Here is a 25,054-nt window from a genome sequence, read left to right as displayed (position 1 = left end):
AATGAAAGAAGATAATTAACTTAAAGAGTCAAAAGTGCATCAGAACAATAACTTCTTGTTTACCCTACCCACTGCCCCTCTCACTCCTGTTTCCAGGTGTTTTACTTTGGTTTGGGGAACATAAGTACATGACCACCAGCCTGGCGACTTGCCGGCTGCAAGTCTCCCTAAGACGTCTTTGTCCTAACGTGCGTTTCTTCCCGTTAGAAGCAGACTAAAGGTGTATCTAGGCATCCCCTTTCTTCTGAATTTCTTCTTCTTCAACTCAGGGCACAGGTGGCTCTCACCCTGGCCCTTCTGGTTGTTCGGCCGATTGGCGTTGAGGTCTACGTTTCCCTGTTTCTAGAGGCAAGGCAGTTGGCTTGACAAGGACCCTAGAACCGGGATTGGAGCCTCAGCTCCATCCCTTATTAATCCTGTGAGCTGGACAGCTTACGGAACCCCTCTGCCCTTCTCCTCTTCCAGAAAATGAAACGAATGGTACCTTTTGGAGTTGTTGTGAGGATTGAGAAGTTCCTGGCACATGGTAGGGATGCAAGAAATTATCAATATTAACTAACAGGATGTAAATGTTTGCATTATTCTAAAATGGAAAAAAAAACAATCTCTGGTCCCTGCTTCCTCCCTTTTCCTTTCCCAGCTTCCATAATTGAAAGAATTCACTTGTTTGTTGGTTAATTAATTAATTAAGCAAACATTGGCTTGGGTGTCGGCCATGAGTCCTCCACTGCTGGACGCTGGAGATTTGGAGGGATGGACGGTCCTTGCCCCCCAGGAGCCCATGGCGGGGTCCTTGAGCCACTGCACTGAGTCATCTGGGATGCTGGGGACCCACCCAGGATCCCAGGCTTCACTTGGAATCGGAATCTTTGGGGAGCTCGGGTGTCCTGGCTCTGCCCGCAGGAGCCTCAGAATAACGCCGACTTCACCTCCTCTTGGAGAACCTCTCCACCAGGGGCCCCCGAAGGAGGCGTGACCTTTGCTTCAGGCTGGCCGTCTCCAGTTTTTTCACTGTCCCTGCACCTCACTCCAGAGCCTCTAACAGGCTGATGACTGGAGAGCCTCTTTCGACGTGCTCTGCTGTCATCACACTTGGGTTATGGTGAACGTCCTGCCACCAAGACCACACACTTCTGATACGCACATTCTTTAGCTGTGGTGCATGTGTCATGTTTAGTTACTTAAGCAGTTGTTTTCTTATGCCCAAATGTGGTTCAGCACTTTACTGTTTGAAAATACGTTATTTGGAAATAATTTCAAATTATCGAAAAGTTGTAAACATAAGGATAGAACCATGAACATTGTGGTACATGACTCTTTTTGAATGATGGTTTTCTCAGGGTATGTGCCCAGTAGTGGGATTGCTGGGTCGTATGGTAGTTCTATTTTTAGTTTTTTAAGGAACCTCCATACTGTCCTCCGTAGTGGCTGTATCAATTTACATTCCCACCAACAGTGCAAGAGGGTTCCTTTTTCTCCACACCCTCTCCAGCATTTATTATTTGTAGATTTTTTGATGATGCGCATTCTGACTGGTGTGAGGCGATACCTCATTGTAGTTTTGATTTCTCTAATGATTAGTGATGTTGAGTATCCTTTCATGCAGTGTCCATCACAGATGAATGGATAAAGAAGATGTGGCACATGTATACAATGGAATATTACTCAGCCATAAAAAGAAATGAAATTGAGTTATTTGTAGTGAGGTGGATGGACCTAGAGTCTGTCATACAGAGTGAAGTAAGTCAGAAAGAGAAAAACAAATACTGTATGCTAACACATATATATGGAATCTTAAAAAAAAAAAAAAAAGTTCTGAAGAACCTAGGGGCAGGACAGGAATAAAGACGAAGAGGTAGAGAATGTACTTGAGGACACGGGGAGGGGGAAGGGTAAGCTGGGACGAAGTGAGAGAGTGGTATGGACATACGTACACTACCAAATGTAAAATAGATAGCTAGTGGGAAGCAGCCGCATAGCACAGGGAGATCAGCTCAGTGCTTTGTGACCACCTAGAGGGGTGGGATAGGGAGGGTGGGAGGGAGACGCAAGAGGGAGGGGATATGGGGGTATATGTATATGTATAGCTGATTCCCTTTGTTATAAAGCAGAAATTAACACACCATCGTAAAGCAATTATACCCCAATGAAGATGTTAAAAAAAACCAACAGAACCAAAAGTACATAAGGCCTTTACCCAGATCCACCTATTGTTAATATTTTGCACCATTTTTCATTTGTGCGTTCTCTTCCCCTCTCTCTCCTTCTCCCTATCTATATAGTATATATACACATAAAGATTATTGTACCTTAGGTTTTTTTCTGAACCATTTTAAGTTCATACATCATAGCCCTTATTCCTAAATAGTTCAGTGTGTATTTCCCAAGAATAAGCATGTTTTCTAATATAACAATGGTGCAGGCATCATTCAGTCAGTTTAACATTTATTTCAGTTTATCTTATTAGATAACAGACTGTCTGTACTCTGACTCTGTAAGTTCACTTATAATGCCCTTTATAGCATTTCCCTCTAGTACTAGGAGCAGGCATTCCGTTTAGCTGTTATGTCTGTATCTTCCTTAAATCTGAAACGTTTTCATAGTCTTTGTTTTGTGAAATGATGTTTTTGAAGAATACAATCATTTTTCTTTTAGAGAATATTCATTTGGGGTTAGATGAGTGATCTCGTGGTTGGATTCACGCTGTGCATTCCTAGCAGGGATTCTGCTTAGGGATGTGTTCTTATCAGGTCCCCATCTGCCCCTCACTGGTGATGCTAATTTTGATGACCCAGGCAAGGTGATGATTCATTTCTTCACTATATGGTTGCTGTTTTTCTCCTTGTAACTAATGAGAAATACCTTACTTTTATCCCTTTTGTTTTGATACCTATCCGTCAGCTCTTTGCCGGTAATGAAGTTAGCAGTCTTAAAGCCTACTTTGTACAATTCAGGTGCTTGGCTTATGCCGAGACTCCCGCCTGATCTTAATTTTATGGCAGCAGTTGGATGGATTGGAGATTGATGAATAGGAGGCCTGAAAAGGAACTCAAGTAACCGTCACTGATTTTTTACGGATGCTCTTATGGTGAATTATTTCGAAGAGCTCACGCTCCTAAATTCATGATAAAAAATTGCAGTGACAGTGTGGAAATCCATCTTTAGCTTGCAGGCTGTGTTTACTGTACATATTCAGTCATTCTATCCTTCTGTGTTTGAACCCCAGAAACAAAGGTGGCAGTGGCCATACAACGTGGGGAGCTGGTGGTCCTGGCGGTCCTGGCTGTCCCACGGGGGCCACAGCAGCGATGCCGTCACCGTGACGCTTGAGGCGGCCACCCAGGAGTGGACCTCTTTTTCCAAAGATCTGCCCTTTGCAAAAGAAACTTTCCTGTTCCCTGCCCTGTTTTGGAGATTGACCAAGATGTTTAGGTCAGAGGTTTAACTGTCTCAGTTAACAGCGTCGCTAGTGTCCCATTCATTTTCCCAACACCCTTTGGCTAAGAAAATGGCTAACATTTTTTTTTTTCCCACTAAGTAGTAACGTTCATTAGCTTGCGAGTATTTACGTCCTAACAACTTAGTAGCTGTTTGAAAAAATAATACAATAAATTGAAAGAAAAATACTTGCTTTATCTCATTCTTAACCGCAGTTACTTAATAATGGGATGTGTCTCTCTCTAGGGTGCTGCACAGCCCCCCAAACCTTGAGGTCAGATTAGATGCTTCATCTTATGTAGCCGTTGCTTTTCATCACAGGAACTGCTCAAAATGTAGTTTCACAAAGATGTGATATCTTCAAAAGGAATGTAGCTCAGTCTAACGTTGAAAGTGTGAATTACCTGGAGCCAGTAGTTTGCATAATGTCCAACAGATGTCTAGTTTCCAGTGCTTTGCTTGAAAGTTTAAAATATTCTGAAGCACAGCTCTGAGCTCCCTTGGGTGCCCCAGGGTGCCTCGGGACACAGGTGCGAACCATCTAGTTAGGTATAAGAATCTTTCTGGGGATGCTTTATAATCCTTCCGTAGCCGTTAGCCGCCCAAATATGTGCCTCCAGGGCAAGTTAGGGGTTGAATAACTGCAAGGAACAAGATTATAATTTCACAGCACACAGGCAGGAGGCAGAGATGACATTTCAACCTCATTGGCAAAAGGTGAAAATTCCTTCTTTTATTTATGGTATGGCTCAGGTAGGAGGCCTGATCTCTGCCTTTTGGTCAGTACTGCTTTATACCCTGCTTACCATGGATAAGCAGATAGCCGTTTAACTACATTGTTTATTTGATGAGATTTTCTTACTTAACCTTTTTGGTTTGGTTCACATGTTATTCTCCCTACAAGCTGCTTATTTTCTATGGATTAATGGTTAGCTTGTCTTCAGGCTTTGGAAGAGTGCTGAAAATCATCTCAAAACCAAAGTTGTCATAAGGTTTATATCTTTGGTAACAAGATGCGGATTAACTAGCTCCTAGTAGAAATTAGATCTAGTTGACATAATAATTGCAATTTTATATATTTGAGCTTCAGCTACGGAAAGGCTTTTGTGAGAGGAAGGCGGATATTTTGAAAATCAGGGTAGCTTTAGAACAGTGACGAGGGGCACCTGCTGTACCCAGTGTGAGGACTTCAGAGTAGAGGAGCATGGCAGGAGGCCTCCCCATCAAAGGCCGAGACTGTCCTTAAAGAGAGGAACAGCCCGGTGTCCAGAAGGAGCCCCCAGCTACGTGTAGCGATCTCGGCCCTGTGCCAGCTCTGTGTTCACAAGCTCCGTGGCCCGGGCGAGGCTTGTCCGGGGACCTGCAGGGTGTTCGACGTTCCTGGGCCCACTCAGCTGTTGTGTCAGCCAGAATCTGCCCCCTCCAACATTTCCAAACACCCTCCACTACCGTGCTTGAGTCAAACTCGAACCCAGTCCTTGTTTAACAGATGAGGAAACTGAGACTCAGAGCAGGAAAGGGGTCATCTGAGGTCACAGGTACGAGTACAGCCAGGATCTGGTCCCCTGCCCGCCTGCCTGGAGTCCATGCCAGGGATAGAGCGGCCCCGGTCATTTCCTTCAGCTCTGATAATCCAAGATTTTTGTGATCAAAGAGAGATGGGAGTTTTTTTTTTTTTTTCTTTTATTGAACTATGGTTTTTATCTACAGTGTTGTGCTGGTTTCAGAGGAACAGCAAAGTGATTTTTTTTTTTGCAGATTATATTTCATTATAGGTTATGACAAGATATTGAATGTAGTACCCTGTGCTATACAGTAGGTCCTTGTTGATTATTTTATAGATAGTAGTGTGTATATGTTAATCCCAACCTCCTAATTTGTCCTTGTCTCCTTTCCCCTTTGATAACCATAAGTTAGTTTTCTATGTCTGTGAGTCTGTTTCTGTTTTGTAAATAAGTTCATTTGTATTGTTTTTTAGATTCCACATATAAGTGATATCATATGGTATTTGTCTTTCTCAGTCTGCCTTACTTCACTTAGTAGGATAATCTCTAGGTCCATCCATGGGATTATTTTAAATAATGGCAAATGGCATTATTTCATTCTTTTTTATGACTGAGTAGTATTCCATTGTAGATATGTACCACATCTTCTTTATCCATTCATCAGTCAATGGACATTTAGTTTGCTTCCATGTCTTAGTGCTGGGTGAACATTGGGGTGCACGTGAGATAGGAGTTTAATAGTGAAGAAACCTTAGAAGAAAATGGAAAGGACAAAAATCCAGTTAACTTGCTAAATATTTGGATTCCTGGATCTAGAATAAAAGCTTCAGGAGGGCGGGGATTTTTGTCTCGTTCACTGCTGCATTTCCACCTCCTAGGATACTGCCTGGCGAAGAGGAGACACTCCGGAGATGTGAGGATTGGGAGCAAGGGCACGCTCTAACTTATAGGTAAAGTTTGTGGGTAATACTATACTTAGGTAGTCAGTACTCTGGTAGGATATAAGTTACTGGGTTCTTTTAAGTTTGCTTAGATGAACTTTATTTCATGTTACTCACAATCAAATAATAATCTGCAGAAATAATAATAATGTCTGTGCTGAGTTCTCACTAGAATGTGGCTAGAACGTGATATTGAAGGTAGTATTATGACATTAGTATTTTTGTCATCACCAACTGAATACCCTGCCTATGACTTTATTCTGTTGCGTATTTGCAGTGCTGGCCACAAAGGAAGTGCAAGTGTGATCCGATCATAGCCGGCGTCTATTGCTTATGTTGAGTTTAAAATTCTGACCGCCCCCAAGAGGGGAAACAGAGGAAAGCTGCGCCCCTATGTGACCTGAGGTTGGAAGGTACCTCCCTTTTAAGGATCCTTCTTGTGATGCAGGGGTGTTTATGCCCTTGGCACTAGCTCCTAGAATAACAGCTTACAGGGCTTGTACAGCATTATCTTTTTGGAAGGAGGTCCATACAAGTTTGCAGTGTCATTGAGAACGTGGATATACCTGGCAACTTTATTCCGAGAAATTCGGTGCTGTGTGCGGAGGCTCACTTTCATTCACTGCTTGGGAGTCATTATTACCTATGTGTGTTTCTATTGGGACCAAGTTAGAAGAGTGCTGGGCTGTGTAGAGCAGCATCCCAGGCGGGGAGACGTGGGAAAAGAGGTCCTCGTCACCGGATTCTCGACTAATCTCCTAGTGGAGTCGTCATTGCCCCTCCTTGCGTTCCAGCCTTTTCACTGTACTGTTCTTTCAGGAAACCTCTCGAGACAATTAACGGAGGACAGTTTGTCAGACCCAAAGTGTTTCCCAGAGATTACTAGAGCTACCAGACGTTTTTCGAAGGGAGAGTTTTCTGATCAGATAAGTTTGGAAAATACCATATAGCGTATTCCTCTCTTGTAGTGTAGGACGAAACTGGGCCTGTCAAAGGTTCTGGAAATTCTAAAGGGAAGACTTAAGTTTGGCTTAACTTCGTGGGTCCCAGCTTTCTTCTCCCCAGAATCCTTTTCCAGCATGACAATTCTTAACTTTTTAAGAACAGTGTTCCACCCACCAGCCTTGAAGAAACGCTGCCCATGATGGGAAAACCTGATTCCGAGTTTGATTTGCTCCTCACTAATAGTCACAGATTCAGCCAGTGTTCCTCAGCTTTTGTCTTGGAGCTTTGAAAAAATACCGATGCCCAAGCTCATCCCAGAGTTTCTGATCCTGAGTGTCTGGGCTGGTGCCAGTGACGTACATTTTTAAGATGCTCTGCAGGTGGTCTCAGATGAGCTAGAGCTTGAGAGTCACTCTGCTTGGAAGAGGTTTCTAATTCTGTTTTTTTTTCTCTAAGGCTGTAGTAGTTGTCTCCACGTCACGCTCTTTGATGCTGGGATGTTTCCTCAAGGGAACTGGTTTCGTGTTGAAAGAAATCTGATGTGACGTGTGGCTCGGAGGTCCTCAGCCCCTGGGCCTCCCGCTGTTGTGTGCCGGGGGTTTGGCCCCGGTCTCTTGCAGGTGTGGTCCTGAGGTTGCTGGAGGGTGGAGGGAAGTGGTGAAGGGGAGGGCGCGTCGAGGGTCCTGCTTCTGAGCCCTCAGGTGCTGCTTAGACCTGGATCTCTGCCCATCAGTCAGCTGGTGACTTGGTGACGTGGAGGTGGGCCTCAGGTCCTCTTGGAGAAATGTCCTGTTAGCTTCTTCTACTCTTTCCCCTCAGGACCTGACATCCTCTCGAATCTCTGTTCCTCTGCCTCGTACCATGAGAAGCCAGGTGGGAAATGGCTCAGTGAGGTGGGTGGGTATTGCAGTAGCTCCTCAGGGAATGAACACAGGGAGAGTAAGGTGGGTCCTGCCGCCACAGGCTGTGTCCCCTGGGGACTTTTCCAGGAAAGGGCCCAGGTGAGAACATAGGACACAGAAGCTGTCACTAAACTCAGGTCCAGCTGCTCACTGCTCACAAGCCAACACTGCAGAGACAAGTGTTGGTAGAAAGGAAAGGTTGCTTTATTTTGGAGGCTGGAAACCAGGGGAGAAGGCAGACTCATGTCCAAAGGCCGACTCCCCCTGCTGGTCAGGGAGCAAGAGCTTTGAAGGGGGAGCTTCAGGGATGTACAGGCGGAGGGAAGGGGCTACGTGTAGAAACAGCACAGTCAGCTCCGACAGTCATCTTGAAATTGGTCATGCGGTGGTCTGATCGGCGTCAGCTTGATTGTTTTAAGTACAGTTAGTCTTCAGTTCCAGGGTCGGTTAGTTCCCATTTCCTTGAGGCCAGTTCTCCGAGTTGTGGCAGCTTATGTCATGGCTACAGCCTGGTCATCGTGTCGTCAGCTAACTCCTTCCACCTGGTGGGGGTTTCAGTATCTACAAGACTGCTCACAGGACATGGCTCAGAATATTATCCATAGCCCTTGAGGAGGAACTAAAGGTCCTTGACTTTGTTAAATGACTAAATTATTATTATTTTGTCCTGTTTGACTGCTTTTCTTTGCTTCTGCATTTTCTCACTTCTCTGATTAAGTTTATTCTTTGGCTAAAGGTTTTCTACAGACAAAAGGCAGGAATAGGACATGGTGGGTAGGGGTCTGTCCTGGGAAGGCCCCATAGGGTCCTGCTCGGGTTTAAAGCCAAATCAGTGTCTACCAAATCGACCCACGCTGCACGGAGTGTGGGACAGGCCCCAGCGGCTAAATCTTGGATCAGAGGCAGGCGAATCAAGCTTGTCTTCACATGGTCAACGTGGGGTCACTGGCCTCACCACAGAAATGATGCCAGTTGTCACCAGGAGTGTAAACTCAGACAGAAAGCACCCCCCCGTCCTGTGAATTTATGGGCGGAGGAAAGAGCCCTCACTGGTCTCTCTCTCTGGTGCTGGGAAGTGACCCACCCAGGGGTGGGCCAGAAGGCGAGAAAAGGGGACCCCTTTCTGCATGGGGTTCCAAGCACTATGTAATCTACTTCACATATACTGTATAATCCCCCCATTTATTCCCTGCCACAGCTGTGGACAGTTACTAATTGAAGTTATAAAAGAAGCTGTGGACTTCTTATTAATTCTCTAAGTAAAGATGAGAGACACGGAAGCTCAGAGATAAAATATCTCGTCCAAGGGTATACGGATGGCTTGAGAGTGACGGGCCTAGAATTCAAACTTAAATCTATTCGATTCCAAAGTCCACTTGGATGTTCCCCGGCCTGTCCTGCTGTCTGTTGCTGGTCCGCATGTCAAGGTTGCCATCACTCTTGCTTCTGAATATCTTTTTTGTGGTTGAGCTGGATAACAAGCTCTTAAAAACATAAAGAGATGCCTTGTAATGCTTTATTGCTTATCAGATACTACTGCAGCCATGGGACAGAGCACTTTTTGTCACCAGTCATTCTGGGACAGACTCTGAAAGAAAAGAACATGGTGGCACAAGATCGAGCCTTTTTCTCCTCTGAGTATATTTAGATTATGCTTCTTTCGATTTTATAAATAGATGATTGGTTTTCGAATAAGCAGTCAATAGTGCTCACTGGCAGTGTGCCGTACATCTAGAATTTGTGGCATTAGCTAGAATTTTATAATGGCATAAAAAATTTCCTGGAGGAAATAGAATATCACCATGTGATATAAAGCCAGCATTAGTAAAATAAATATTAATCCAAGGTTAACTGTTAGCCTAAACTTTCTCTTAATTCAGAATCCAAGCTAAACCTTACTGTGTTAAAACAGAAAAAAACCTATATTTCAGCTCAGTTTGAAATTGTAACGTGAAAATCACCATAGACTTGCAAAAGCTCAGTGTGAGTAATGTTAACTGTCTCCATAACTTAATTCCAGAAGCCAAGTACCACTGCCCGGGAGGCACATGGCTGTAAGCTTTCAGGCTTAGGGAACACAGATGTCTCAGATGTTAGCTCTGGAGGGTGATCATTTAGTTTGACTAAACATAAGTCATAGGAACATAAGCCTTCTACAGATGAAGAAAGTGCAGAGGTGAAGGCTCTTTTGAAAGTCGCAAGGTTGGTGGGTGGCAGACACTGCTTCTTATTTTGTCACCATAGGTAGTGTTGCCTTTAGCTGCAGTATTTTTAAGAAACACTTTAGCCAAGCCTAAGTAGCCAACTGTTAGGCTTGGCCCAGTGTGTGCTTCTTACGTGTTGTTTAATGCTAACCGAGTAACGCATACATTCCCCAGAGCTGCGGGCTGCGTGCAGTGATAGATGTCAGTGTCAACGCTTTCAGACCCAGAGAAAGAGCAGGTGGCCCACAGAATCTGGAAGCCTGGTGCAGGGTGGCAGGGAAGGTGACGGGGGAGTTGAAATAAGCTGAAACTGTACCTGCAAGTGACCATCATTCCAAACAAGGCCTATGGTCAAAGTAACTGGATTTATAGTGATTGGTAATTTTAGTGAAAATTAAATGTATTTCTCTCTGTTATGCTGTTCTGAATTATACTTGCTTATCATTATCAGAAAGGACTGAGATGTTTGGTAACCCGATACATTCTGGGAAAAGGTCGCTTAGCATGGAATCAAACGACCTTACCTTTGTTTTAACTTTAGAGGCTGGTCAGATACCTTATTTACTCCATGGTTTCGCATTGGGTTCAGTGCAGCTTAGGATTTTTTTTTTCCAAAGTGTGTGTCCATGGCAGTGTCTGCCCTCTGTGGTCTAATCCAGTCCCCAGGGCTCCCAGCTGAGAAATCCTTTGAGGCATTGCACAGCGGTACCTGTTAGAATGGCTGCATTTCTGCAGAGCATGTGTACTAGTTGAGACTCTTAACTACCACAAGAGCTAGAAACCCCAGCTCATACCAGCTCAAGCAAAAAAGGAAACATATTGGCTTATATAAATACACAAGGGCAGCTGGCTTCTCGGGTTCCTTGGTCCAGGGACTGAGATCTCTCGGCTCTGCTCTTTATGTTGGCTTCATTCAGGTAGTGGGAAAGATTTAATTCCAATCTGTAGATTTAATTCCAGCTGAAGAGGGAGGTGCTTCTTTCTTGGTCGTTCCAGCAAATCCCAGGATGGACTCTCGCTGGCCTTGACGGGGGCACATGTCTGTCTAAACCAATCCTCGTGTCTCGGGGTTGAATTACTCATTGATGAGGTCTTGGTCATGTGTATTACTCCTGAAGCTGGTGATTTCCTTCACACAGGAGCTGGAGAAAATGATGGTTTAGTAGATGAGCTCAGGCTCTTCAAATTAAGCTGTCGGGACTTTGAGGGCATACGGGCATCAGGGTCTTTTTCCTCGACCTGGATGCCGCAGTGTCGCTCATGGTCTAAGCGGTCAGTGTTGATTTTTTCCCCCATAAGGTTCTTGTGTTGGTTTCTCTGAGTTATCTGTGAAGACTTTAATCATATTCTTCCATTATGCTATTACTTACCAGGACAATATCTAAAATCCCAGTAAATGAGGACCTACAGTCAGCTGTAGTGCCCAGTAACAGCCTTGGCCTTCTTGAGGGAGGGCAGAGTGACGGGAGCTTTGTGTTTTCAAGCCTTGTTTTTCTGTCCCAGCTTTTCCAGGACTCATTTGGGTGAGACAGATACTCAAACAGAGCCTGGGTGGGTAAGTTATTATCACAAAATTATCTTAAAAAGTTTTTTCTCATTGTATAGGTTTCAGGTATACAGCATGATAGTTCAGCATCTGTATACACTACAGGTGGTCACCACCGTAAGTCTAGTTACCATACATCACCATACAGGTGACCCCCTTCACCCACCTTCAAACCGCCTTCCCTCACAAAATTATCTTAAAAAGTTTTTTCTCATTGTATAAGTTTCAGGTATACAGCAGGATAGTTCAGCATCTGTATACAATACAGGTGGTCACCACCTTAAGTCTAGTTACCATACATCACCATACAGGTGACCCCCTTCACCCACCTTCAAACCGCCTTCCCTCACAAAATTATCTTAAAAAGTTTTTTCTCATTGTATAAGTTTCAGGTATACAGCATGATAGTTCAGCATCTGTATACAATACAGGTGGTCACCACCTTAAGTCTAGTTACCATACATCACCGTACAGGTGACCCCCTTCACCCACCTTCAAACCCCCTTCTCTCACAAAATTATCTTTAAGCTTTTGCATCTGCTTTCTTTTCCTGTTAACTAAGATGAATAACTTTCTAGGTTGTTGGAAAAATCAGAATAAATTTCTGAAGCCTTTGAAGTTATGATGAGCTCACCACTCTTTTTTTAAAGTGTAAATCCCTTTTGAACTCTTTAGTTTTAAAAAAAAATTATTGAAGTATACTTGATGTACAATATTATATAAATTACAGGTGTACTCAGCACTCTTAAATATCTACAATAGCAGCTTTCTGTCTTCATGTTAAGAGATCAGTTTCAGCACACCAGAATAATAACTCAATTTTATTCTCTCCTTTATGGGCCTTGGGTTCCTATAAAGTGAAATTATGAGCATAAGTATACTGTTGATACCCAGTAGCTGCTGTATTTTTATATTCATTTTAGGAGTTAAAGAAGCATCAGACTTCAATAAAAATCTTTTCTCTTTATAGAACAAGTGACAGGTTTTAAAGGTAAAAAGGAAAGAAAAAGAGAAAAGAATTTATATGTCACAGTTGATATCTTGCAGAATTCTGCCCCAAATTAATAAAAAATTTTAACCTTGGGACTTTAAAAGGGGTGTTATCTGACCTTTTATCCTTAATAGCAAAGTGGGTGAGAGAGACTATCAAAATTCCATAATTGACATAAAATTATGAGCCAGGCCTAAATATGCGATTTATAGCTGCCATTACTAGCCCCCCCCCCAGATATATTTCCCCTAGTTGTGGTTCACGGAGCATCTTGGATTTGCAGCTCAATATCCTTAATTGGTTTTGGGAAACTCTGGGTGAGTATTTCTGCAACTATTGCTTCTTTCTCCTCTTTTCTTCTTTTGGGATTCAAGTTACAAGCATGTTAGTTCTTTTATCCATGTCTCAGGTGCCACTTCAGCTCTTTTCTGTATTTTCATTCTTTTGTTCTCTCTGTGCTTTTTATTTATTTATTTATGGCTGTGTTGGGTCTTCGTTTCTGTGCGAGGGCTTTCTCTAGTTGCGGCAAGCGGGGGCCACTCTTCATCGAGGTGCGTGGGCCTCTCATTATCGCGGCCTCTCTTGTTGCGGAGCACAGGCTCCAGACGCGCAGGCTCAGTAATTGTGGCTCATGGGCCTAGTTGCTCCGCGGCATGTGGGATCTTCCCAGACCAGGGCTCGAACCCGTGTCCCCTGCATTGGCAGGCAGATTCTCAACCACTGCGCCACCAGGGAAGCCCTCTATGTGCTTTTTATGTGGATATTTTCTCCTTACATCTCTTTTACTTTAGGAAATCCCTCTTTGCTTTGTCTAATCTGCTCTTGAACCTGTCTATTGCATTTTTAATTTCAATTATTATATTTCTATCTAATTCTTTTACATAGATTCCAGGTATCTGATAAAATTCATCATCTTTAATCTATGTTTTCTAGCACACAGCAATTATAATTATATCAAAATTCCTTTTTGATAATGATAGTATATCCCCTAGATAGTACACCTAGAGTGTATATATTATCTGTCCTTTCTCTTTAGTTTTTGGTCATTTGTTCTTGTCTCTTGTTGTGCTTTGTAATTTTTCTTTAAGGACCTGACATTGTATATGAAAATCGTAGGGTCTCTGGATGCTGTTACCTTCCTCCAGAGAAGACTTAATTTCTTTCTGCCGGGCAGTGGAGTAAATCTATTCATCTAGGTACAGTCAGTGATCACGATGATTGGGGTGGAGTTCAGGCGGGTGTGTTTCTGTTGACCTGACTCCTAAGGCATTTGGCAATCAGGGCTTTGGAAAGGAGCTCAGAGGTGACCTCAGGAGGGTCAGTGTGAGTGGAGTGGCGGACGTGGCAGCCAGACTGAGGGGCTGAGAGGTGAGAAGACAGAGACACCAGGGCCGATACTGTTCTGAGAAACCTGGCTGTGCCGTCAGTATTCACACGCACACTCAAATGTATGTTCATGGACGGCACAGAGGTGGTAGGGTCTGCAGTCCTGTAGAACAGACTCTTTTCATTTCGTGTGAGTATTAGAGACTGGGCTAAGCTACCCCCAAATACAGTGACTTAAGTAATAGTTAATTTTTTAACTTAAAATCCAGGGTGATGGTTCACCCTAAATGCAAGAGATCCTGGGAAAATAAATGTCTTCTTTGAGGCAGCAGGATCATAGGGTTGATTCCTAAGTATAGGAGGGGTGTACACAAAGGCCAGGGCATGACAGGTGTCCACTGCATTGGCTTATCCTAGATCTCTCCGTGGCTGGGGCCTGGACTAGCTCTCATAATAGGACTCGGCTTTTGGGAGAGATAATATTAGAAATTATAATAAATTGTCATCCTGAATGCCAGTGGCAGGGTGAACAGCTACGGGGAGTAGAATCTCAGGGCGGCGTCTACAGCCCGCCTGCTACCTTGTGACTTGGACATGGGCTGTGCACACCATCTGATCTGGACCCTGCACCGGCCTGTCAGCTGTGGCACAGTGTTTTCCACCACTCCATTCAGGGAACCACACCTACAGGGCCCACACCAATGGGCTCTTCACTTTTGAATCAGCTGTGGCAGAGGGCTGGGCTCACAGGATGCCAGGAGTTTCGTTCACCAGCCTCCAGGGCTCCGGGTCAGGGAGTCATCTCGGCCACCTCTCCTTTCCTGGTGACAGGTGCAAAGTCTTCACAAGGCTCCAGAGTCTTACTCAAGGCAGAGCCCCGGGAAGTGTCAGGTCTGGTGCCCACATTCTCTCCCTGTGATTTCAAAGCCAGTGTGGCGGATCTCATTTGCCTTCATATTCTCGTTGCCTAATGGATGCAGCAGGGCAGTGGGAGGTGCTGGCTGAGATCTTTTGTGCCGCGCCCCCCAGTCCCAATAGTAGAGCTAGTGTCCTGTTGAGAACAAGTTCTAAGTTCTCCAAGGCCCAGTACACCCCCAGTTGATTTCCATGTGCAAGAAGGAACACTAGGGACTTCCCTGGTGGTGCAGTGGTTAAGAATCCGCCTGCCAGTGCAGGGGACACGGGTTCAAGCCCTGCTCTGGGAAGATCCGACATGCCGTGGAGCAGCTAAGCCCATGCACCACAACTACTGAACCTGCGCTCTAGAGCCCGTGAGCCACAGCTACTGAGCCTGTGCTCTAGAGCCTGCGAGCCACTACTGAGCCCGCGAGCCACAACTGCTGAAGCCTGTGAGCCTAGAGCCCGTGCTCCGCAACAATAGAAGCCACCGCAGTGAGAAGCCTGCGCACCTCAACGAAGAGTAGCCCCCGCTTGCCGCAACTAGAGAAAGCCCGCGCACAGCAACGAAGACCCAATGCAGCCAAAAATAAAATAAATAAATAATAAAATAAATAAAAAAAAAAAAAGAGACACTAGTTTGTCAAACTTCTACCAGTGACAGATAAGAAGAGGAACTTCTGGGGATAACCTTTGTGAATCTCCCAAAGGAGAGCAGAGAGGCTAAGGGGGCTGGGAGGGTACCATGCTTCTGAGCTGAGGCGGAGGAGGGACAAGAGGATTGCTCATCAAATTCCTGGGCTTTTCAAGAAGCAAAGGCTGCGTGTGCGCTATCTTACTGGATGTCTGCTGAGCTACCGGACCTGCTGACCTTCCTCAGGGCTGATGGAGCACGGAGCAGAGCATTGATGACAGAGGGTGTGGTGGGGTAACATACAGAGGACACAAGACAGCCCCCTCGAGTTCAGGGTCCCTGAGAAATATGCTGGCAGGCTCCCACCATGAGCAGGCCCACGTCCTGGCCCACAGAGGGAAGACTAGCTTGGGCTGTCACAGGCGTAGAGAGAAGGCTCTCGTATCGGCGCAGGGTGGCATGATGCTGCTGGCGGGGGTTCAGCTGGAAGGTGCAATCGGATCTGACACCATCGATGCCCAGTTACTGCTCGGGATCGAGCCTCCTGCCAGCAAGCCTTGCTGGGGCCTCCATCCATCCTTCTGTGTCCATTGTGTAAAAGAATAGGACACCAACACACAAGCAACTAACCACGGAGGGAAAAGCTCCCCCCAGCCTCTCTGCTCTGCGGCCAGAGGAGCGGGTGCAGGGAAGAGGGAGGGGCGTGGGGAGCAGACTACCCCTTCCTCTGCCTCTGCCCACCCACCTCTTCCCTCCTCAGCCATTAGGACCAACAGCTTGGCCTGCTTTACAGAGAGGAGGGAAATCTTAGAATTGAACGTGAGATTGAAATGTTGCATGGACTTAAAAAAAAAACCCTTTTATTGTGAACATATTTAAATATACACAAAAGTAGACTATAATGAACTTTCATGACCCCATCAGCCAGTCTCAACAGTTATCAGCATTTTGCCCTTCTTGTTTCTTCTCTCCTTCCCCAACTTTTATTTTATTAAAAAATTTTTTGTGAGAATATTTTAAAGCAAATCCTAGCCATTATGTCATTTCACGTGTAAATGCTCTTGTGTATATTTCCAACATACGAGGACTTTTTTTTGCAAAACCATTATGCCATTATTGTTTATAACAAAATTAACATTAATTCCTTACTTAATATTATATAACACCCAGCTCACATTCAGATTTCCCCAATTATTTCAAAGGGATCATTTCACAGTTGCTTTTCAAATTTGTGTATAAACAAGGCCCACATTTTGCATTTGGTTACTGTGTTTTATGTCTCTTTTATTATGTTGTTGTTCCCCTAGTGAACTCTCTCTTTTTTCTTCCTGACATTGACTGATGGAGAAGCAGTTTCATTTGTCCTGTAGAACATTTCACCCTCTTGACTGATTCCTCTTGGTGACAATTAACTTGTTTCTCTATCCCTGGTATTACCTGTAAGCTGGTAGGTAGATTTAGAAACTTGACTAGATTCAGGTTCAGTTATTTGTAGACAAGATACTTCGTAGGTGGTTATTTTAATATATCAATATTAAATATTATTATTAATATTAATGTTATTAATATTTTAATAAGCAAAGGAGACTAAAACGTTTGGGAATGGACTGAGAATAAAAGTCACTCACTTCCCAGGGGGAAGGGGGCACAGTGTGCAGCTCGCAGTTACTGGAAAAAATAAAACCATTGGTTGTTGATCAGGTGAGCCGATTAAAGTTAATTTCTGCTGCTGTACAGGAAAGTGATTCAGTTATACACATATATACATTCTTTTTTTTAATATTCTTTTCCATTATGGTTTACTGTAGGATATTGAATATAGTTCGCTGTGCTACACAGTAGGACCTTGTTGTTTATCCATTCTCTATATAAAAGCTTACGTCTGCTAATCCCAGCCTCCCACTCCACCCCTCCCCCAGCCCCCTCCCCCTTGGCAACCACCGGTCTGTTCTCTATGTCCATTGTGTCTTGATCACATTCTCTGGTTGTGCTCGTTCGGCATGCTGGCTGCTCAGACAGTGTGTATTTGGATGGAGTGGGTGGGAACTAATTTGCTGGGTTGGGCTGGGTGAGGAGAGTATGAACCAAGCAGACTTCATCTTTTTCATGTCTTGAATCAAAGTAAAACCTCTGAAGGGCAGCGGAGGGAGTGTATCCTTTTAAATGATCTGCTGGGGGAGCGCAAACCCGCTGTCTGTTAATTTCATCATCTGTCCTCTGTGTAGTTCTCATTTGATGTCATTGAAATGCGTACAGTTTGACATGGATTCCCTTGTATTGTCTTCTTTTCTAAATATGATTTTCAGGGTCATGGCAGTTTTCTAGAGAAAGTGCACAATTATATTTCATTCCAGGTTATTTATCTTAACTGGAACAAAATGAAAAGTAGTGTCTTTTGTCTTTCATGGACATCCATGAAAAGCTTGAATTGTCACAAGTGGCCCGATTAATAAAACATTAAGTGTGTAAACGTTTAATAGTCCTTATGAAATGCCATTTTTAGCATTTGCTATCCGGTTTCCTCCCTTTTGCATAAGAAGTGTGCCTTGCAAATTATCCACCCAAAGGGTAAATTTATTTGTAGTTGGGTAGATAGAATTAATTTGAACTGCTGAAATAATTTATTATTTTTGCTGAATTTAAACTTTTACTTTGTGAGTAGTGTGCACACAGAAAGTGATTCTTTTGCTGGTCAAAGAAACATTTGATATTTGAGCCTGAACCATTCTTAAGGCTAGTTTCCCAGAAGGGACTCTTGAATCTTGTTGCTTTTTGCTTTCTTGACTTCCTGTGTTAACCTGTTCTGAAAATTACTGTGATTTTTTTTCTTAGAATCAGTGTTAAGCCTAAAATACTACTCTTCTCTCACTGCCTCATAGCCATGAAGAATGACAAGAAAAGGAGAAAATTAATGGTGTGAATTTTAAAGTTTTCATCCCTTTCATCAGGGGAGATGAAATTTTATAGATGGATAAACATTTAGGTCTTTTGGGGAAGTGACTCGATAATATTTTAAGGGGAAGTGTTTACATTTTTGTTGTTGTTGCTGACATTTTTCCGGTTGATTGTCAGATTTTCCTGTTTTCAGTATGAAGAAAACACTTGATGATGGATGATTTTCTGTAGCCATTTAAAATACGCAGTTATGAGGTGATACATGAAGAGTGTGTTTCCCATTCAAGTGGGAAGTCGGCTAAAGGGAAAAAATGATGTAATGACTTTTTCGTTGATGAAGATGAGGCTGGCAGTTTTAATCTAAATATTTTGAAATGAATCCAACTTATCTATCTAGACCCCACCGAAAACTTAACAGCATCTTCATAGAATTCAGAGGTATCATACCTGAGCTTTTCAGGTAGCCAGTTCTGGTAGCAAAAAGGGCAGAGGTCTCCTTTCCATTTTGCTGATGGACCGTAGGTTTGCTTGAAAGCTCTGAAAGTCAGTGGCTGAAATAGCCGAGGCCATTTTCCATGGGCTTTGGCTGTGGAAGCTGAAGTTAATGCCTTTCTCTGTGGCTTTTCAATATTATTTTTTTCCCAAATGTTGGTTATTTTCATCTGGAGTTTCTTAAACAACAGTAACAACTCCTTTATGTTTAATCATTAACTTAAAATATGTTTATCACCTTTTTCATGCAAATGCCGTCGTAGCCACAACAGTCAGTGGGAAAGAGGGGGCAGCTAACAGCGACCCTTTCCCTGGTTCTGATTTCTGTCTGCTTTCCGCTGCCTTTGTCTTTCCACCATAGACACACCAGGCTCATGTCAGCAGTAATTCTCCTGCTCTAGTTTCTGTAACTTCCTGACTAACAGGTCTTTAGCTGGCGACTGGCTCATGTAAGAGAGAGGGTCTGGCCAGTGAGTGTCTTATGCATCTCAGATGTAGAGTTTCAGGAATCAGAGGCATCTCTGTACACGTCTTATTACATTAGGAGAGTCCTCAGGGGTAGCAAGAGCCGTGCCCTGAGCCCCTGGGGTCCCCCAGTCGCAAAGCTGGAGATGCCCCTCATTTCGGTGCCTGTCCGCATTACCTCCTGCTCTCCGTTGATGTCTGGATTTTCATTAGGGCTTCTTTGAGATGTTAATGAGGACCAAACTATTGAGACAGTTAGAACTGCTTAAATATCTGAGTTGGGAGAGAGTCCTGTTCTTTATTTTATTGGCTAAAAGTTCCTTCCAAGTGTTTAGATGTTCAAATTATTGCCAACAGCAAAAATATGTTTAAAGAAAATCGGCTTCTCATAATTAAAGTGATTAAAACAAATATTAAACATGGATAAACCGCCACCATTTTTTCTTATTTACCATTTTGATGAGGTATAATTTATATAAAGTACACAAATCTTAAGTGTGCAGCTCAGTGAAGTTTTACATACAATTATACCCACACCGATCACCACACAGATCAAGATTTAGGACATGTCTAGCACCAGAGAGGCTCCCTGTCCACCCCTCTCTCACACTAAATACCCCCGCCCTCAAAGATAACTGCTCTTCTGACCTCTGATCTAACCCAACATCTTGGATTAGTTTTGCCTGTTTTTGAGCTTCAGGTAAGTGGCATCATAAGGTCTGTGTTCCTTTGCGTCTGGCTTCTTTCACTGTGTGAGATTGATGCAACGGTTTGTTCTTGTTTGTTGCTGTGTAGTGTTCGATTGTAGGAACATACAGCAATTTATTTATCATTTTACTGTTGATGGACAATTTGTGTCCATCATACAATGACTATTACAAATAAAGCTCTGGTGGACACATCTATTCTTGAATTACTGGATCACAGAGCCTATGTGTATCTTTAGAACTCACTAATAAACAGTTTTCCAAATTGGTGGTGTCCGTGTAGGCTCCCACCAGCATTGTTTGTGAGTTCCCGTTGCTCTACATCTTTGTCAACACTTGTCAGCAGCCAACTTTTAACATTTAAAGAAATGCTATCTCTAATTTAAACATATAATTTTTATATCCCCAGAGCTAAGTTACTTGCTTTTAAATGAATTTTCAATTCACCAAATGCTCTTATTGAGTATTATTGAGGGCTTTATTGTGCCTTAGGGTCTGTAAGAGAATAAAACATAACCCCTGCTTTCATGGGTTTACCATATTCCACTGGGGTGCTGTAGAGAGCAGGCCATCAGCACTGCAAGTCAGGATGTGAGTAAGTGCCATATTCAAGTCACTCAAACACATCTTGACAGCAGGACTGTGTCCTCAGCTACATTGTCAAGTGCATTATGCTCGTCTCTGGCGTCTTTTCACTTTTCCTTTAGCACTGTGATGTTGTCAACTTTGTACTTTCCAGCATACCTCACTGTGCCAGCCCATCTGGCTAATGGTAGCACTATGTACTCTCTAAAAGTACTCTGCCTTTCTCCTGTGCATTGTCAGATTTGATTCCCCAAAATCTTGCTTATGAGTCAGGTAAATTAAGTTTTGTATTAAAATTGGATAATGACTCATATATATTACCTCCTCCAAGAAGTATTTTTCTTTTAAAAATGGATCCCAGGAGGCATAGTGTCTTAGCTCAAAGGAATTACCATTGATGCTTGGATTTTTGATGTTTTCAGGCTAATGGAGAATTTTGAGAAGTCTGCTTTATAAATATCACATTAGGGAAAGCTATCCATTCCACCTACATTTAAAGGTAGCTCTAACAGGGGAATAACTAAAAATTAAGGCAGAAATTTCAAATAATTCCCATTAAAGGATGAATTGGCCCCATTATATATCCATTGGTTTGGACCACTTACTCTAAATGGATTGGAATAGAGTAGATGGAGTAGAATCTCAGATGTGTTAAAATTTTATACATATCTTTAGATATGTATAAAAGTCACTTTAGATCTTATATTCCAATAGACTTTTCTGTATACTCATTGTAAAATTAAAGGACTTAAAGTCCTTTTGGTTTTCACAGTTAATATAGTACTTAGTGTGGAAAAGTATGGAAATTCAAATGTTTCTTCAATGTTTACTTGAAACATGGGATAATGATAAGAAATCTTTCTGGTCCACAATCAGAACCTACATTTTACCTGTCTGATCAGAATTCTTACTTAATGCATCAAGATACCTCTAGATTTCAAAAACCAATTTTGAATGAGAAGATATGGTGATAATCATATCCAGTTTATTTTTCTTTCATTTGTTATGACTAAAACCTATGCACACACCTGAGTTACTTTTAGAAAACTCAGTAAACTTGATAATTATCCTTGTATAGGTTTTGCACATCTTTTGTTAAACCCCTTTCTAGATACTTTGTATTTCTGATTATGTAGTCAATGGTGTCTTTTAAATATTTCATTTTCTGACTCTTTGTGCTGATATATTGAAATACAATTTATTTTTACATACTGAATTTTGTATCTAGCAACATTGTTAAACACGCTTATTAATTCTAATATTTCATCTGTGCTTTCTTTTGGATTTTCGACATATATAATTACACATCAGTAAATAATGACGCTTTTATTTCTTCGTTTCCATCCCTTATCATTTTTATTTCTTTTTCTTGCCTTACTGCATAGGCTGAGATCTTGAGCGCAGTGTTGAACGGAAGTAGTGGTGGTGGGCATCCTTATCTTATTCCTGATCCTGAAGGGAAAACTTTTATCATTTCACTGATAGGTCTGATGCCCGTTGGAGGGTTTTTGTAAATACCCTTCATCAAATTAAAGAAGCTGCCTCCTATTCTCAGTTGTTAAGAATTTTTAACCTGTTTGGGTGTGAGTTTTATCGTACACTTTGTCTCTATCACACTGTCTCTTTAATGGGAAGATGGCAGTGCTGACTGACACTCATTAAGATGTGACCTTTTGGATTGTTTATTACCTGGGATGGGTTCCAGGCAGATCCTTTCGCTCTCTTTCTTGGCTAACTGATGCTGGAGGAATTGATGTTTACAATCGCCTGACACCTCCTTTTTGTGCAGGTTCTGCGTAGCACCTGGCTCATTATCCTCAGAATACATTTTGGGTTTTTGTTTTGTTACTTTTCCCCCCATCAGGCCTACGCTAGAGTCTTTTCAGTGGAAACAATCTGTGTCGCAGTCCTATGCATGGGTGAATTGGGAATATCGTCCTTATCCTTCTATAGGCAGCACATCCCTGTGCAAAGGGCTCTTGGCAGAGTCGAGGTACCTGGGGTCCCCTGGCTCTTGCAGGGCAAGGGCCTCACCCCATGAGTTGTTGTGTTCCCCTCCCTGGATCGAGGTTGGCGCTAAATTCTCCTCTAGGGCTACTGTAGCTCTGAGACTCTGTGAATCTTTGAGGGGTTGTCCGTCATCATCTTTTTTCTCATTATCCTTACAACCATGAGGGGGTCAAGAATTTTAATCTTGTATTTTCAGGTGGAAAACTGCCGTACAGAGATCAAGCGATTGGCTTCAAATCATGAGGAGAACAGAGCACCATATTCTAGATCTGTCCTGCAAATGGAAATTGAATATATTTAAATTATACTTATTTAAAATGTAAATGTCAAAATTTACTTACTTTAAAACAAAAACTTTTTTTGGATAGCTATCAAACTTCTTGTGCCATGCTTTTCATAGTGTCTAGCACATCTTAATGGTCAATTAAGTGACCATTGTAACAAATGTTGTGAAATGACCACAAACTGAAAGCTTAAAACAATAGAAATGTACTGTCTCACAGTTCTGGAGGCTGGAAGTCTAAAGGAAAGGTGCTGGCAGGGCTGTGCTCCCTCTGAAGGCTCCGGGGGTGGGTGTCTGGTCTTTGCCTCTTGTAGCATCTGCTGGTTGTCGGGCACCTCGTTCCAGCCCCTGCTTCCATGACCACATTACCTCCCCCGCTTCTGTCAGCATCCCTCTGCCTCTCTCGTCTAAGGGTACATGGGTTTGCATTTAGGGTCCAACCAGATAATTCAGGAAAGCACCTCCTCTCAAGATCATTAACATAATCACATCTTTTACCATGTAAGGCGATATTCACTCTTTTGCCATGTGAGATAATATTCACAGGTTCTAGGGTGTGGATATATCTTTTTGGATACCACCATTCAGTCCCCTAAAAGTAAAGCTATTTTTTGGTGGTGATTTTCTTGGTGTAACTAGAAATGGACACTTAAAGACTAGATCAGCCTTGAATTTCTTTAATGTATGAATAGAGGTGCCTCTACTTTTAGTACCCAAAAAGTGGAGCTAGAGGAAATAATATTTGAATATATCTCTCGTTTCTCCTTTGGACTTCCTGTTTATTTCCACTAAAATTGATTATTAGGGGGACTTGAGTTTGAAAGATTCTCTAACAACCCAATTATATGAATGAATGTCAAAAATACAGAGTAAAAGATTTAATTCAAAAAATTTACACGATGTCGAAGAATGTAAGTAAACAGTCATGCTGCACTGCCGAGGGAGGTGACAGTTTATGCCAAAGGAAATTGAAGGGGTGCTTTATTTTAAATGTATTCACTCTGGGAGTCACACAGACTGGTAACTGTTTTACATGATGCTTATCAATTGTACAGTTTTTCTGAAAGATGGATTTTAGTCTTTAATATTTCATTCTATAGATATGGGAAAAGGATATTTTTCAGGAAGGCTGACTGTAATGTTTAAAGTTTGGCTAGTTTGTAACACAGTGGTGATTTTCACGAGGCATGGTAGATAGAGGTGACCTAGATTATTATTTTGTTTTTTTGCTTATCACTCATTTATTCAACAGATATTTACCGAATTGCTGCCGTGTGCCAGGCACTGTCCTAGAAGCTTGGGAAGCGGTGATGAACAGCACAGATAAGGATTTCACTTTGGTGGAGAATAGACAGAAAACAGCCAAGAGAAATTTAGAGAATGATAAGTGCTCTGCAGATAACTGAAGTAAGAAGTGCTACAGAGTGACCAGTGGCTTCTTGACTGGGGGATCCAGCCAAGAAGGCCTCTCTCAGGAGGTGATATCTACGATGGCACAGGAAGGAGTGAGCCTGTGGGTGGGCTAGAGAGGGTGCAGAAACATACAGGGCAGCGGCAACAGCTCTTGCAAAGGTCCCGAGGGCAAGAATGAACTTGATGTCTTGGAGGAACCAAAAAATGAGCAGAGTGAGTGAGGGGTTTATGGGAGGGAACGAGGCTGGAGAAGGGGTTAGAGCTGGTCACCTGGTTCTGCAGTTCTCAGCCCATAGAAGCATCTGCAGGGGCCTGAAACCTTACCTGGACCTCACCCTAGAGAAACTAAATGTGAATCTATGAGGGTGGAACCGGCGTCCATTTTTGTGGCTGTTTTTTTTGTTTTGTTTTGTTCCCAAGGTGTTATCGGTGAATTTTAAACAGTAATTCCCCCACTTTTTTACTGTCTGGGATCCTTTGTTCTAAGATGGCCCTCAGAAATTACTTTATGATCAATAGCCAATTAGAACATCTGATATAAACGAAATGGTCCTTAGTACCAATTTGAATTGCTGTAATTCCAGCCCAAAGCAAAGGATCTTTGACTTATTACCTGCTCTCTCATCGGCTAACGTTGGGGAGTAGCCCACGAGGCCGCACTGCTCTCTGGGCGGGAGTCCCTGTGGGTGTGGCGACTCTCCAGTGGTGCCTATGGGTTTCACACATTCCCATGATTATTTTGTTTCTGTTTCTAAGAAAGTACAGCTAAGTTCTAAGCTAAATGTGATTAATTCAATATCAACAGTTTAGTTTCTCTTGATTTATTTCCTTTACAACTTTCGGTTTATTTTTAATAAATGCTGATTTATAATTGC

The 25,054-nt window shown here is 42.8% G+C and overlaps 1 protein-coding gene across 9 annotated transcripts in view; it reads left to right on the top strand.

Annotated features, from left to right (window-relative positions):
* The window catches only part of CSGALNACT1 (chondroitin sulfate N-acetylgalactosaminyltransferase 1), a 327,171-nt gene that overhangs the window by 160,062 nt on the left and 142,055 nt on the right, over positions 1 to 25,054 (top strand). The window contains exon 3 of one of the 9 annotated variants that reach the window (XM_068531934.1): positions 5,822 to 5,893. The exons of the other annotated variants lie outside the window; for them this stretch is intronic. The gene's annotated coding sequence lies outside the window, so the exon portion shown is untranslated. The remainder of the gene's footprint in view (positions 1 to 5,821; positions 5,894 to 25,054) is intronic. 9 annotated transcript variants of the gene reach the window in all.

Source organism: Eschrichtius robustus, chromosome 21 (genome assembly GCF_028021215.1).
Source record: "Eschrichtius robustus isolate mEscRob2 chromosome 21, mEscRob2.pri, whole genome shotgun sequence".
Classification (NCBI taxonomy): Eukaryota; Metazoa; Chordata; class Mammalia; order Artiodactyla; family Eschrichtiidae; genus Eschrichtius; species Eschrichtius robustus.
Note: the sequence above shows the minus strand (reverse complement) of the source record. Positions and strands in the feature narration are given on the sequence as shown.